This window comes from Vanellus vanellus, assembly GCF_965231255.1.
Source record: "Vanellus vanellus genome assembly, chromosome: 2".
NCBI lineage: Eukaryota > Metazoa > Chordata > Aves > Charadriiformes > Charadriidae > Vanellus > Vanellus vanellus.
Window position 1 is genome coordinate 94,288,668 of NC_138906.1, and position 14,391 is coordinate 94,303,058.

Below are 14,391 nucleotides of genomic sequence, written 5' to 3' on the forward strand. Positions count from 1 at the left end.
TATCCATAAACAAATTCGAGATGTTAAATTACTAAGATAGCTGTGATTTCCTTCTTTTGCAAAATCTCATTACTAGCTGCAATATTATTTCCACTCAAGGAAGTCACTCTACAACACCAAATATTTTCACATGCATTGAAACATGTAGACTACACAAGTCTGCGGATGTTTGGTTTGGCAAAGAACTGAACTTCCTCTGTTTCTCTGAATACAATGTAATCCTCCCCATTTATGTCTCCATTTAGAGAGAAAAAAAAAATACACCAACAAAAAACCGTCAAACACTTAAAAATCGCATCTTAAAACCACCAAAAAACAATTTGTTACTAAGATTCATTTCTCCTCTAGAGAAATTAAACACAAAGGCAAAAACCACCTTGAAACCTTCATTTCATATTTGTGCTTATCTTTTTAGTTAAATACAATTAATAGAATAAATGAATGTAAATAAGAATTTAAAGTACATAGTAAGACTGCAGCTCAGTATTTCTTCTGAAAACTTTGTCAATGACTTTGACGAGATCAATGTCATCTCCTTGAGTCATTGCCTTTGGGAAAGGCACTGGCCTAAGGATTTTATACACCATCATTTCTGCCTCAGTCTCACATCCAGGATTACAGGTTGACTGATTGGTTGGTCCGCTTACCTGCCCTTAAAAATCTGAGAGATGTTACAAGCCAACCAAAGATCTGCAAAATTTATTTTGTATCTTTGTCCAATTTTCTGCCAAAAGAATGGGCTGTAGCCTAAAATCTCTTAGGGCTGGAAAGTGGAAGGCAATCACATAAACATCTGACCAGGAACAAGAAGAACCATATCCTTTCTAGTGCCACTAAGCGACATACCTTCCTGGAGCTTAAGTTTTCCTTTACACACACAATTTTATTCTGCAGAGATAGCCAAGTTGAATTTCTATTGCTTAGCACTAAGTCCTAGCCAATCACCTCAAAAGTCTTCTCAATTTAGAGAAAAACATACCTTGGTTTATTTCCAGTGTTCACCCTCCTCCCATCAGCCCTCCATCTGCAGGCACACAGAATGCCTGGGAAACCTGATTTGGGCAAGTCAAGTGACAGTTTTGTGCCATGCCTTCCCACTGCCCCCTGCAAACTTCCATTCAGTCTAGTTTCTTCCAGCCCTCACGGAGGGCAGCCAGAAGCCCCTACTTCCACAATCTTCAGAAACCAAGAAGAGGGGAGAATAGCAGTGTGTTACCACACTGTCAATTAGATGTATTACTAGGGACTGTAGTGTAACACAGCTCTACATCAAGCTACTCCCCAGAAGTGTAAGATTTTTATCATCCAAAACTACAAATAGACTCTGCTGTGCAGATTTGTTAGAGAAACCCAAAACGGCACTTCACTTGCTATCCGTGCCTGGAAGTGTCAGCAACACAGAGCTGAGCAGGACTCGGGTTGTCTGCTGAGCTATGATTAAGGTGAGCACATTGCAAACAAAACTTGTACCATCCATCCTCTGAAGAGGTGAACAACTGAAATAGTATGCAGTCAGAGGAACTGGATTTGCATTCCCCTCTCCCAGCTTCTATTACTTTTGGGATATGACTGTGCATCCACTCAAATGAAATGTAGCTTTAAGTAGCAGAGAACAGTTTTTACTCGATTATACTTATTTGTGATGTATTTTCTTGCTTTCATATTCGGCTAAACAATGACCAGAATGCAGCACCATTAAGCCATTAAATTAAACCTGATTTACACAGCATGTATTTACTTAGTTAATTTTCCTATTATATAAAATTCTACCTTTTTAATTTGGGATTTGGGTGGATTTACAAGCAAAATCTGAAAAGCAACAGAAACCCAGTTTCTAAATTAAGCACAGTGTTAGGGTCATTTTTCACTGCTTACTGAAGGCCAGTTCTTCAGAAGCCTTGCTGGTTAAAATGTTTTTTGTCTATTAACATCCCCTAAATACCTTGCCCAACAAAGCCTAATAATTACTTGACACATACTTTCTCTTTAATGAGAGTTAAAGCTTATAATGACATCAGCCTGTCCTATTTGTCTGTGACTTGCAAGCCAGATGAAGTTTACTTACTAAATGTTGCAACCCTGCCAAAATTCAGGGCTGCATAGAACAGTATGTTCGGGCCCTGATGTCTTGCCAGTTTTCAATGAAGTGCTTGACAGAGACCACATGTGGAGGTCAAGTGATACTATCATGATCTCACCAGATGCTAAGTTGTGGTATTATTCCCAAGGCAGGTAGTATAGTCCGTTCAGAAACAGTTGGCAGGTGATCCATGAACTCACAGCCAGAAGCAACTGGATTATTGCAAAAAGATCAAGAACGTTATTGATGTTGGCGAAAAGACTATTCCAAGAATTTTGCTTGCACGTAATTCAAGGACTCAATTCTCAACATCTATGTTTTCTTGAAAAAAAAACCAAAAGGATTTATTTTATTAACTTCTACCTTTAATCAGAAGCCCTCCTGTCAAAGAAATCTTGTATTCTTGCTCGATTATTATATGATGTATGTTAAATGGTAAAATAAAGACACTGCAAAGCTCACCTTGCTTAGGTTCTTGTAACATATTACGGATCACCAGGTCACTCTGACTTTGAAGTCAATTCAGAGATTGTATCTACATAGGTTAGAGGGCAGGACTGGACTATTTTGCAGAGAGCAACAGGAAAGCAGACCATGGAGGAATTTTACAGAATTTTGTAGATGACATTCTCCCACCCCTCTACAGTAACAGCCTATCCTTGTCAAAGTGCGAAACACTCAGCACTTCACACAGTCCAGCCTTCAGTTAAAGCAGGTAAACAATTTACATGAGTATTGAACTGACACTGCTACTATTTCCTGGACAAAATTGCAAAAAAATAGCTACTTCTAAAAATGCAATAAAGCCATACAGTGGACTCCTTTTATGAAGCAGCAGTTTTCTTCCCCAAGCTAAAGACGCAATATTCTCCTTTCAGAAAAAGACATAATTTTAAAGCAGACTTTAAAATCTCAAGTTCCTCTGGTGCAAAACCTATTAATTGACCATGAACTTTATCTGAGAAGAGACAGATTCTCAGAGGGCCAGCGTAAAGGCAGTCTTACTTCCCCTTGCACTTCTGAGAGGCTGCACTTTCTGGCTAACATCAAAACCTCCACTGAAATTCTACACTAACATCCTCATTCATACTGGCCAAACTTCAGAAAAAAATATGATCAACTGCACTTAATCACTTTGTGACTGAGAAAGCTAAGATTCCTTTTAATTAATTCATCACACTGGGACACCTTACTCTATTTAAAATTGTGGGACAAAAGAGTCTGAAAATAAGTACATTAATTACAAATTAAAAAAAAAAAAAAAGAGACACAAAAACTCCTGAAAAATAAGTTGGTTGCTTAAAAAAAAGTTGCCCAAATTTATTAAAATGCTTTCTGAAATTTTGTTTTTAAAATGGTTCACATACTGTTAGTAAATAAGTGTGCAGCAACACAAAGTTGAGCATTAGGATGCTCTAAAGAGGATGGGCAGTAGTTTGGACTGAAACTATGGAATTTCTTTATATGTATAGAGAAGAAAAATCTGTAATAAAATATTAAAATGTAACATATCCTTAACTGATACTCTTGGAAGATACTCAGAAAGTAGCCACTACAGTGCACGTATGATCTAGCTGTAGTCTTTCATAACTATTTTAAAAGAATTAATGTGTTTAATTAGGTATGCATATACCAGAATTAATGTTTAGAGCTGTTTTTCCTCATGAAAAGCAGATCATATTACTCTTCTTCGCTAGTAGCTTTTTTTGAGCCTTCCTAAATGTGATGCTTTACATGACAGCAAGATAAGCCTTCAGCCATCATTGCTCTTTTCTCTCTTTTCTTTTAATTTGGGCCTGCATCATTTATCCAAACTAGAGTGTACTTGTCTAGCTAAATTAAACACCCAGCCTGCACAGCAAACATTATCTGACATGGTATTGGCTGGTTTCATGTTTGTCATCTGTAGACATGAAAAGAACAAGTCTGGATACTTCTCATTCAGCTAAGTGAATGTCATGTTTAAAGCTCTTTAGGGAAAAATGAACAAATCACCTTCAAATTAGAAATTAATTGTTCTGTGTTCTAATTTATTAGTAATTTACTGCGGTGTAGGGCATTTTAAGGACCACAGACCTCTTTTACTACTCACTCTTGTTTCTACTAATTGGTTCTGGTACATCTTGATAATGGACTCTGCAACAGGATAGCACTAGCCAGGTTCAGCTCCAGTGCAACTATTTAATAGACAAAACTTTTCAGGTTTATGACCAGTTACAAAGACCATTGTTTCTATAAAACTTAATGTATGTCATCACAGAATTTCATTTCTGTGAAGGGCAACAGTTTGCACATAGCTTTTTCAACACAAGGCAGTTAACTGAAAGTCATTAAGAAAAGCTCCACCCTTATACACTCTTCTTAAAGAAATTTTGCACGATCTTTTGGGGCAAAACTGAATAGATCCAGGAAAGCAGCATGATGTAAGAGATCAATTTGACTTGCTATCTCCTGAAAGGTAGAAATCATCATTCGCTAAGCAAAACATAGGGGACAGAAGTGTCCCAACAGCTCCTTCCTCAGAGGACTTGCAATCTAGAGAATATTTGGCAGAGACCTGGATCTGATATTGATTTCAAATGGAATGGGATCAAGTCTTTCATGCTGCTTTTTATTTTGTCAGTGAAAAGCACATGTCCAGGGGAGTGCACTGGACATCACCCATACAGCTCCCAGCTACCTGTAACTTGAGCTACACATGTGCATCTCAATATTTTGAGACGCAGCCCAGGGGTGCCGCAAACAAGACCCTCAAGAGTCCTGTAGAGCTCTTTGATACTGCAGTGACAGTACTAAGTTGTAACACACATACCAGGCAAGTTGCTTAAGGGTTCATCCTGGAAAATTCTTATTGCTCATATGATTTACTGGCAAAACTTATGGCCTCATTCTGCAAGTGCAAAGTTTTGCACTTATGAGCACAAAACAAAGAGAGTGATGATTTGGAACAGCAATCAAAGACAGCTGTTTCTGTTTTTAACGAGAGACATGTTGCCTGGTTATCAAATTAGCAGTGATAAGAAGACCTAGTGCAGTCACTGAGAATGCTGCCAGTGACATTCCTGGAGTGGTATCAGATCATATGAGACAAACATTTAGGTATGAATCTCTCCAGTATTCTCCAAAAATAACTATACTGGGTTAGATCAAGGGTTCTGCTCAGGCTTATGCGGCAAGCACCTAGAGGAGAGCAGAAGGGAAGGCATGTTCAATACTACGTTCTCCCTAATACTTTTGCAGCCACCAATCATCTTCATGTCAGGGACTTCCTGGTGTGGTTTATATTTAAAAATTTGCAATGGATTTGTCATTCCTGCAGCATTTGTTCAGTCTCCTCCTAAGCCCATGTAAACTTTTAGTGCCCACATCGACCCTTGCAAATGAGTTCCACAGATCTGCTGCTTGCATGCAGAACCATACTCTGTTTTTGTGTGGTTTGCCTGTTTCCTACCAGCTTCAAATGCTCTTGGCATGGCTGGTCGAACAGTCAAATCCCTATCCGTACTCTTCATGCCACTTTTTCAAGATGAAGAATCATGGTTTACTTAAGTTGTACAGTTGTCCCTGTATTAAGCTACTCCACACTTCTGATCACCCTTGATGCCCTTCCATGAGTCTCTTCCCTTTCTGTAATACCCTCCTGAAACAAGGGGAAACACTAGTAGGATTCAAGATGGCATAATAAAGCTCACAATACAGTGGTGGTTTTTTGTCCTTACTATCTGGATAACTCAAATACCAGCAACAAACTTTGTCATTTTACTGTTTTTTTCCAGGTCACTTCTTAATATGATGAACATGGATCCTCAAATACTCCAAAGCCATTGCAACATTCCACAACTAGATGAGCGGACCATTTACGCCTAACCTGCGAGTCCTCTCTTTTCTTTACTGTCAGTTATTTAAGATTAAGATGACCTTCCTCCTTATGGAATGGAGACTTGGTTTCCCTAAGAAATACCTGGTGAGGGACCTTGGTTGAAGCTTTGTGAAAACCCAGACAGACTGTATCAACTAGATATAAGGCTATATTTACCCTATTCATTATCTTCATAGAGATGCTAAGCAATTTAATTCTCTATTATATTTGTAGTAATTTTTTAAGCACATAAGCCATATGAGTAGGCTTATAGTTTTCTTGATTTTCCTCATACTTTCCAAACACCAACTCTACTTCCACCTTTTTTCTCTGAATCTCTTTATGAAAATCCAAAGTGTGGCATCAGTAGCATTCAGCAACAGTATTCAGTAATATTTTCTCTATTTCTTTGCTCCACACAGTAGAAGGAGACTTAATACAGATACAGTTATTTTATGCAAACATCTCCACTTCAGACAGCACTGCAGTCTCCAGTGCATCATCTTGAAGATACTTTGCACGGCTACTCCTCAGACAAAGGAACTAGAGCACACTCTGTAGACAAAGGAACTAGAGAGCATTCCTTATCTATGTTATTGGACAAGCTTGATGTTCAATATCTGCCTATGTGGGTGACCTTAGCCTATGAAAAATGTAAAGCAAAGGTGAACTGTTTTGCCATCCTAGGAGAATAGCAAGCAATTCTCTGGCCAAAGAGTAAGGTAATGTTTATGTCAGTGTGGCAAAATAAATTACTTTTATATATCTATATGAGCAAAGGAAAAAGATTCCACCTTATCCATAAAATCTCAGCATCTATAGAAATGCAGAAATGAAGTCAATAACCTTCTAAATAAAATTTCAGAATGAATGAACTGGAATAAAAGCCCCAAAGACAGACGGATACTAAAAGCCTAATGGAAAGTTTCATAATTACCATGCAGTATTTACAGCCTAGTACATCCAAAATAAGCAACTGCTACATTAATTTGATGTGAAATACAGAGAAATAGATACAGTCTCCATTTTTAATGGGTTTATCTATTAAAGGATCTATCTGTTTGTACAGATACTCTTTGACCTTATCAAAATACTGCCTCATACCAATTGTGTACAAAGCCCACAGCCTTGTAATGTGGCATCGTACAGCGGTACAGTGTGCACTCCAGCACCTAATATCCAAACTCTCATACAAAACCCAGGAAGAGAGCATGATTTAATAAGTTTTCTTAGCAGCTTTACTACCCCTCTATCATCTAAATTAGCATTAGGTTTACTCTTAAACCATGAAAGCACATCTCACATTCTTGACTACCTGCTGACTTCTCAAAAAAAAAAAAAAAAAAAAGGTTATAAGATAGGTAGAATTTTATGCTTATTTAATGTAAGCATAAAATTCTTCTTTTATGCTTACACAACTTGGGCACCTGCACAGTATTCTGGGCACCTGCACAATAATTCTATTATTTAAGAACATCTTTAATAAAGATTCCATATGCCTGCCCTCATCGCAAAAATACTGTTGGGAGATATCACACGTTGCCTGAGAGTTCTAACAAGTGTGTCACCAAAACTGGAGAAGATCATAGCTAACACTCGTCATATCTTCAGTTAATGAACAAAGGAACTTTTAAAAATAACATGCATCATTCACATTTCAGGCCTTCTTACACAGAAAGAAAACCAAACCAGAACGAACTAAAAAGCTGTACAAACCCAGTCATTAAATTCCTTTTTATCAATATTTTTAAAAGCTTAAAAAGTCAGTCAAGTGTTCTCCCTCCTCCTTCTCAACAAATCTTGCTTTCATATCCTCAGGAAACTTATAAAAACCTGAGAAGTGACCTAGAAGATGCAATATTTTGTAGAAGTAAAAGACATTTTGAAAAACAGCTTTCTCCTACAGCAGAAACTGATTCATTGCATCCTTCCTCAGAACGTGAAAATAGTATCTGTTATTCTCAAAGGAGACTTCTGGATGCTCCACAGAAAAAAAAAAAAAAACCAAAAACAACAAAAACCAAAGCAAAATAAAAATACATTCACAGAACACTTAAGGGAGAAAGGAAATGTGTCATAAGAGAAAGGTTGAGAAGACCTCACCCAGAAGACCTCTGAGTCAAAAGAAACCTCCCTTCCTCTCTGAAAGATGATAAAAAAAACATGCACTCGTATCTTGTTGACGTCTAGTAGACATTTCTGGCTTAGGTGTAACCTGTGAAAGGGAGATAACTAATCTGAGTCCATCCACCCTTTTTCTGAGTTCTGGGCTCCTTATTAAAACAGAATAGAACTGGTCAGATGGTCTCCACTGTGAACTGCTCGTTACCTTTCACCTTATACAGAAGTACAGGAAAAAAATATAAGGTAAAAAGGAAGAAAACACCTACAGCACAAGGCTATTCTGCTGTAGTATGAAAAACAAACAGCCTCATCCCCCAAGTACAACTATAATAATTTGTACAAAAGTAGGATCAACCAACTAGAGAAATCCAAAGCCATTTGAAACTTTCTCTTGGGACACAGGACTGATCAGAGAGGAGTTTTCACAACAATGTACTACAGCAGATGCACAAAGGAAGAGGTAGAAGGCAGTAAGCTGATAAGAGTAGAGTGCTTACAGAAATGATCACAGCGGATATTAATAACGCAGCTTATAGAAACCTGCCTACGACAAATCTCAGTTCTTTAGCTAACTGTGGTAGACGTTCTCATCCAGTTGTGATTCTTCCGTCCCTCAGCTTCCCTACAATTGCAGTGCCTGCCGGTATCATGCCTCTCCCATTAAATGATGCTTCTGATATTCCAAGAAAATTTGTGATGAAAGAAGGCTGTCATCCACACAAACACAGGTTCTTTCTAAGCATTCAGCTTTTTCTCAGCAGGAAAGCCAACTCCAGGAGTATTATTTGAAATACCAGATTTATCTAAAATACCCAGGGACAAAGCAGCTTCAAGAAACTTTAACTCACAGAGCACACAAAGCTCTACTAATGGCACCTTTACCGACACAGCTGTGCGTACTGGGAATGTACCTTACTCTACACTGTTCTACAGGATCTGTATCCATTGCTTTAGGGCTTAATTTGCAGCCACAGTGAAATATGTCACTTTGAAAAACTGAGCAGAACAGCAGTAATAATATGATTTCATACCAATCAAGATCATCCTTACAGTCAGCTAATCTGTGGCATTAGATTATGATGAAGTAAAGTGGAAGACTGGTAATCAGTTTGTGCAAACATGCAAGAAAGAAATCTGTGCAAAACCCCCCACTATGCTGGGGGACATCAGTGGAAGAAATGCTTGCTTTGCTCAGATTTTTATATTAACAATCTCAATTTAAACTCCTTTTGCAACAGAAGGCGGCACAGTGAAGAATAATATGATATTAAAATCACAGTGGCCAGATACTGAGTTGCTGAGCAACCAGACGTAGCTTCTGACATCTTAAAAGTTCAGAAAACGTCAAGCTACAAACTCAACTTCCTAATTATGGGCAGCCGAGCTAACCATTTCTAAAAATCTTGGCCACTGTTTTAAAATACATTTTACTTCTAAGGAAGATAATGAGTCACACTTCCAAGTGGCTTCCAAGTCCATGTCTGCAGCGTGCACACATACACATGGGAAATTCGAGAACTGCAAATTCAGGGACTTATTCTGGAAATTTGGGTGAGTATATTGTTTAATAAGACTTTGGAAAAAAGTAATGTTAATTATGATTTCAATATAATTTTATTCATACATTTCCTCCACTGCCTGTCCTTTATATTTATATTACTACTTGAACATTATTCTGTGGTTCTTGTTGGCAGAATGTATTCCAGACATCTTTTCACTCTACGTTGTGCTCATTTGCAACATCATTTAAAGTATTTCAGAGTTGCGTGCAGATGGGCACAAATTCAATGGCTTTCAGCAGGACATTTCACTGGAGTATTTCCTCCTTTTGACACACTCTTAACATGCTCAACCAACCAGAGGGGACCTAAGATTTCAATCACTGGTGTACTCTGTTTATATTGGTTTACAAATAAAGGACAGTGAATATTACTGCATATTACACGAATTCTGCTATGAGAACAACATCCCTACCAAAGGCATGAAAATTCTATTAAATGGCTAGGATGCCTAACCCAGTGTCCTGCCAGCTCCATGGCACTGCTATCAGATTGCCAGCAGAATCATAACTCTTTCAAGTGCAATATGCACTGGAACAGGGGAACATATGTGGCAGGAGACTGCTATCTCCAACAGAAGTACAGAAACACTTGAAACGGGAAAAAAAAAAGAAAGAAGAAGAAAAACCCTATGTGATGGTCAGTATTAGAAATCATCAACTAAGATGGCAAAAATAACATTTCCTCTGCATTTCCACATTTTTAATTTCCTTCCATTTAATAAGATACACAGCAAATACTGGAAGTATCTTCTATATATAAACAAGAAATTTGGCAAACTTTTAGTGTGAGTACCTTATTTTCTCCAGGAAAGATACGAAAGTCTCATTTATATTTGTTCATATTAAAATTATTCTCTTAAAGCTGAACTTCTTATTTAGATATAAAATTGGTCAAAAATAAAACGGAGGTAAGGAGAAAGAAATCTGCCAACAATGATCTGAGTAAGCCTGTGACTCTCTTTGGTTGCAATATTCCTTTTTATTCATGTGAGTAAGCCTCTTCAATGAATAAGTTATTCTTGGTGAGAAAACATCAGCCTTGATAAAACACTGAGGGCAAGTAGTCTGCTCTAAAGTTATGGTCTTGACCAAGAATGGGGAGTCAACAACTGTCCTCAGCAGCCCAAGGTTGAGATCTAAACGGAGAGGAAAGGAACAGAAGAAGCAGGGCAAAACACACAGTATGTCACATACATTAGTCTACAGCAACCTCCCGGAAACAACATATACATGGAAATAAACCTGAGAATTGTGTCGGTTTATAATGGAACCTTCTGAAAGTGTGAGGCCAGTTCCTCAACCTGCACTAAAAGCAACAATACAATTTTTATTTAAACCCACTGTCTTGTCATATGACAACCAAGATTAAAATCCATGAACAAATGTTAGAATACTGTATCTGTTATATCACCATATTCTTCTATTAGTACAAGCATTTGACTGGCTAGTAACAAATCCCAGATGCCTCCTGTTCCATCTATATCTTACACTTCTGTTCCGAAAATCGCAGCAGCTGAAACAGCACACAGCTACTTTATCACAGTCTACAAGTTGCATTTCTGGCTTCTGGAGTTGACGTGAGAGCTATTATACAGATGAAGGCACTGAAGAGCCCTCTTCTAACTCTGATGTTGTCTCCAAAAAGCCTCATGATTCTATTCTGAATAAACCACTCCATTTCATAGGAAAGGCTCTTACAGACAGTCCGAGGCCTTAGTTATCCCCCTCACTCCCATTTCTGTATTTTCCCATACATGCTAAAAAAAAAAATAAAATAAATTATTGCCATAAACTAATTTGCCAGTGCACAATACTCTTGACCTCCAAAAGACTCAAATACTCACTTCTACAGTTCTTCTAAGAAATGACCCAAACGCACTTTTTCTTTTAAAGAGAGGTCATTGAATCTCTGAGGAGATGCATTGAATTCTGTCAGATTTCACATGTGGTTTTTCTCTGCGTGCTCTGTCTACAAAGACATACTCATACAGTTTTTCTCCGAAATATTTTGTCTATATGGTGAATGCTTTTTGGGGTGGGAACTCAGTTTACACATGGCTACTGTAAGGTGGACCCAAATTCTGCTAGCACATCATCTAAAGTGCTGTGACAGAGAACAGAGATTGTTTGCAAAAGGGGAGTCACATTTTGCTCACCCCCTACACTGTTTTGCTGTACTCTCTGGATAGTGTGGGCTCCGTGTTGCAATTTAAGACAGGAGGAAACCTCCTTGCTTCTAAAGCATCCAACCTTCTGGATTTCATACTGGAAATGTTACCATACCCTGGTCTTTTGAAGAATTTTTTTTTCAAGTGACTTCTCATTATTCTAAATAGCATCACTTTGTGGATGCTTGAAAAAAGAAGGGGGAAGTCTCCAGGGAAGAAATCTGTAGGTTCCTTTCTTTGACTCTGCATTCCTTTGCAAACTATTTAGTGCATGTTCAGCACACTCTGAAACATTGTTCAATTGTGCCCTGAAGAGAAATGAGTATTTTCTAGAGGAGATTTAAAACAGTTAGAGAGGGAGCACTACCTTTAAATAGACACGGAAAACTAATGATGCTGTGCTAAAAAATGATTAAAGTTATTGCAGGGGCCTTACCCTCGAGGAGGTAAATTACTGTAGGCCCCACAGAAACAAAAACTGCAATATGGTAAAATTATATTGCAGTAATACACCTGTTTAGAAAAGCCAGTGGAGAAAATCTAAATCTAAAGCGTAAATTAAAACATCCCAGTCTTCATACACATGGAAATTTCTGATTGCAAGCACTAGGCAGGAAGAGGAGATATATATCCCTAAATAATCATCTGTGCTGTAAAGAAAACTGAATGCCCTGGAGCTTAACAATGGGTTAAAAATAACAGTCGTATTGGGTTGGAAAGTCAAACTACAGGTATTCATAACAGCTACTGTATTCGCTTTTCTACACAACTTTATGGAACCAGATAGTTAAAAAAGAAAAAAAACCTTCTGAAAGTTCAGAATACCACCTTTTTCATTTTCTATTAATGTGCTAGCTTCACTGGAAATAAACATGTTCCCCTTTTGCAGGATCTTCCTGTTAGTAACAGTTGCACATAAATAAAGTTTTCTAAACAAACATCTTATCTTTTTATGGAAGGAAGTCCATTAATAAGGAATTGACGTCCTTCCCTGAAAAAAAAGATCAGTGCTAATTCTTTCCCATAAACTAAAGAAATAAACTTACACCCTGAGATTTTTTACTCTATTTTCACAGCAAACTGGATAGTCAGCACGTAGATAAAATAGAACTGTTTGGGTTTTCTTATAAACAATATGCCTGTTGCTACCTTGCCACATAATCTCTTCCTTTGGTTCTTGAATGCTTCGTGGAATTTGTCCATTTCAACTGTACTCCACACATTCTTGTTTGAACTACAGGGCAGCCCGTGAGCAACCTTCAGCCTGGGAGCTTCAGAAGCACACCACAGCTGTCTAATATTTTGACCTACGCAACCATTTTTGGAAAGATGTCCTTTACCCAACAAATACAGCCAAACAGACTCTAGAAACCGTGCTCGTAATCTAATGTGCTCTTCACTGGCTTTGTCAGCTACACAAGAGTTCTGTTACCTAAAACGAACTTCATCATGGAAAATCCTCTGACACAACCTTCACCTGTTTCCCTTCTTCAAAACAGCTTTTCCTTTAGACTAAGAGAATTTGAAGTTGACACTGTACGGTACACTACTTGTGATAAATAAAATAAATATTTTTCTCCCAACAGCTTCAGAAACACAGTGGTTTTGTGCAACATAATTTAAAAATCTAGTGCCACACTGCATGGAGATAAGCCTAAAAGAGTAGCGGAATAATATAGTCTGTGACTACCATACTTGTATAAACTTAAGAGTTTGTGAAAAGATGTATGAAAAGATCTACTTATCTTAAACACATTAAATGTTTAACTCAGGGGGACACAAGAAACCTCATCAAAATATTTACAGTAGGAATTTCAAAAGAAAGTGCTCCAAATGTTGCAAGAAAACATGGTTGTTTCTCTTCAGTTCTGTCTATAAATAAGTGCTATTTCAAAGAAAATTATTCCAATTTTGGAAGATGAAACACCGCTATGTTCCAGCAACCACGCTTTTAGCTATCCTAAGAATGAAAAAATAAGATTCCACAATCCTTTACCAAGGGCATGCATCAACTTTGCTTACACAGTGCTTCACTGGAGAAGGCACTGAACGTATGTCTTAATGCAGATAAATAAGAGAGTGACGGGGAGTGAGACTGAGCACTAGATCCCTCCTCCTCCACTATACTGAACTCAAAGATTCTTTCCTGACTCCATTTTGCACTAATACAGTTCGCTCTCTGATGATCAGCCTGCTGTAGAGTTGACAAGCCCTAAGCAGAAAGTCAGTCCACATTACACAACCTTAAAGGTATTGGTTCCTTGCATTCTTATTTGGCATCCATATATAGCTTTACACACTGACTTTTACAGTTTACATTCAGAATGTAATACTTCTTGTTGATGGTGGAACCAGAAGTCTTAACATGCTTGTGCGTGTTTAGTAACACGCATATCTGAATGTCACTAGAAAAACAAAAACAATTTCCTTTTCCCTTAACTCTATTCTTTTCAAAGGGCTAGGTCCTCAGAAAGGTTTTCCCCCACTTCTGCTTAATTCTCGATAACTGTATTGTGGAACAGTGACCTTTTTTAAAAGCAAAAACAGAGCACTGCTTCAAAAGGTCACATGGCACAACTCAGAAAGCAGAGTCGAGCTT

General features: G+C 37.8%; 1 protein-coding gene across 1 annotated transcript in view; it reads right to left on the bottom strand.

Annotated features, from left to right (window-relative positions):
* Window positions 1–14,391, bottom strand: part of COBL (cordon-bleu WH2 repeat protein) — a 164,372-nt gene that overhangs the window by 60,838 nt on the left and 89,143 nt on the right. The gene's annotated exons all lie outside the window — the stretch shown is intronic.